Source organism: Homarus americanus, unplaced genomic scaffold, assembly GCF_018991925.1.
Source record: "Homarus americanus isolate GMGI-L3 unplaced genomic scaffold, GMGI_Hamer_2.0 scaffold13041, whole genome shotgun sequence".
Lineage (NCBI taxonomy): Eukaryota > Metazoa > Arthropoda > Malacostraca > Decapoda > Nephropidae > Homarus > Homarus americanus.
In genome coordinates, this window is record NW_024749663.1 from 528,449 (window position 1) to 531,435 (window position 2,987).

The following is a 2,987-nucleotide window of genomic DNA, read 5'->3' on the forward strand; positions in this document are numbered from 1 at the left end:
TGTAATGACAAAACTCCTGGTGTAAGCGTTCTCTAATTTTTTGTATTAAAAACATAGTTAATTATGATAGAAACCTGTAAGAATTTCTCTGTTTATAAGTAAATAAATAAATTGATTCAATACATGATCAAACGGGAAGAATTATAATAGATATTATACGCGTGTTATTTTTCGTTTAGATGTTGGTCTTGGCTTCGTCTTCATTTAACTTGTAATACGTACGATGAATATTATTAATTTCTGTGTAAATGCGGGATTCTGGTTGCTATGGTTTATTTGATACATTTTATCTTATGTACTTAATTATAAATTATTTGTTAATGTTTCCTTGATACACAGTAACGGCAACCTTTGAAACATGTTATCTGATTCAAGGCGGGAAAATATTGTACGGTAATACAAGGCAAGTTCAGATAATACATCATAAGTTTTCATCATAATTTCGCTGAAATCGGATATCTTTTATCTATTGCATTGGAAATTTCTAACAATGAATGATAAAGGAAATGTACTCAGTGACTATGCGGGAAGAGAAAGTAGGTTCTTCACGATCGTGCTCATCTTCATTACGTCATCTGGAACCATGTAAAGGTACAGAGCAAAACTGATCATGTTTTTCTTTTCTTTTTTTTTTACACATCCTGTAGTTTTGGGGCTATTTCACGAAACTTACTTTATTAAAGAATAAACTTTATTAAATAATTATGTACCGGCGTAGGATTCGTCTGTAGGCAGGTTGCAAGATCTTTTTGTTTCTCATAATTCGTACTCCCCTTCCTCTTAAAAAGATTGCACCGGGTCAGTTTGGGATTAAACGGGGTAAGATGGACAAGTTTAAATAGCAATAATAAAGAAGAATGTCACTTTGTACCGCACCGGTGACCTACCTTATTTACCTAATGGTCACCCTAACTAAAGATGATGGCTACGCACCAGTAGAGCCACATTGAATGATTAGGTAATATATATTAAAGGAGAGAACTGTTAGTGATATCTTTATACGTGGATAACACCCTACAAAAATTTTTATAATTTAGTCAAGAATCAATCAGATTAGATTTCAAGAAAAATGCAAGAACACAGCAACCCAGAATGTTGATTAAACATGTCCTAGTAATGAGTAGAATGGGACTATATAATTGGATGGGGAAAGTGGAAAACTTAGATAACGACAGTTTTCAATCATGTTATCACTCATCAGGAAAATTGAAGGTGACAACAGATATGGGAAGCTGTTTGTGGTAAGGAATATCAGCAAGACAAATTGGAAAAAATCTAAAATACTGTATCCCACCATCGGATGCTACTACAGTACTGTATATGGTCTACCAAGATATTTACAGTGCAACGTCCATTAATCTAACCTAACCTAGGGTAGGTTAGGTTAAGTTAGGTTAGGTTATGTTAGCTTAAGGTAGGTTAGGTTAAGTTAGGTTATAGACGCTACAGTGTAAATATCCTGGTAGATCATTTTAATTCTTCTTTTAAAATATCTGTATATGTCTATGTAACAAATTCGGAAAATATGTACAGTACCTCTCCGATTTCTCTTTAAAAATGACGTGGAATGCACTAAATTATAATCCCCGTTGATAGCTTACTATAGTGCAGGGTGATTTGGTGTTGCGTTGCTAATAGTGATTATAATCCAATTTGATTACATGCTCTTGAAAATGTCAATTATAAGTAATCGTGTTGTATATATATATATATATATATATATATATATATATATATATATATATATATATATATATATATATATATATATATATAATTTAAACTACAGTGTATCACTTACTGTCGCTGGCAGGGACGGAAGGCAAATACTGCACTGTAAACTTAGGCAGTAGGGATAAAATATTACCCACCTCAGCTACCAGGAAGGAGCTGAGAGAATAAATCCTGAGACTGGCTTAAAGTCGAATTTGGATTATTTTAATGTCACTAAACTGACATGTCTGTCGTCTTTACTAAGGACAAAAAGAGTCCCGTAGATTATTAGCTTTTTTAGTAAATAAAAATCATATTTCAACTGTCATGAGTCCAACAGAGGCCCAAAAGCTTTCACGTGAAGCTTGACACCTAGCAGAATGCTCTTATTTTCAATGATTATTTTAGTGCGTCTGTCTGGTGCAGCTACTTTAAGAACGGACTGATAACACAATTTTATTTTATTGTTTGTCATTTTACCACTTATCAACTTACTAGCCTTTCGGGTGCTTTGCCTGTTCCTTGTTACGGTGTTATGACCTTTATTGTCCACTGTTAGTACTGGTGGAAGCAGGAGTGCCGGGAAAAAGACAGATGTTTGGTAGTCACACTGGGTAATAACCCTTCTCATATCTGTCCCAGGCCGGCAAAATAACCCAGGACACAACATGAGAGGTACGGCTTGTAGCTGCCAGGCAAAGCGTAACTCGCATTATTATCGTTGATGTCATATTATATCCTTGTTGTTATACCCTAGTATAGCATAAAAAATATCTAACAAAATGCAATAATCTTATCTCAGGAGATTATCAGCTGTATTTAATCACTGGCTGGCAGTCACCAGAATAACTCTTCACCCGGTACAATGAGGGTTTTTAGACCAAACTTGATAATGTATGTAAAGGTTTCTTATACGGCGTCTTCGTGGTGTAGATTAATATGATCTTATTCTTTTCAATTACTAATTTATTTTTACTCTAATTTTTTCGCCCCCTATATAGGCCCTGTTGTAGGTCGATGACCTGTGCCCGGGTGGGCTATTCCCAGCAAAACACGTGCACACACACACACACACACACAAGCCCTTGACGATATAGCTTACACAGGTTCCAGACCAGCTGAACTGAAAAGACATATTCGCAATTTTATAGAGCAACTTTGTTAGAATTTGTGAAAATAGACAAATTAATTGATGTAATGCGTTCCACAATGAGCGCTCGAGAAATGATAAAACAACAAATTATTCTCTCTTTGGATATTTACAAACACATGAT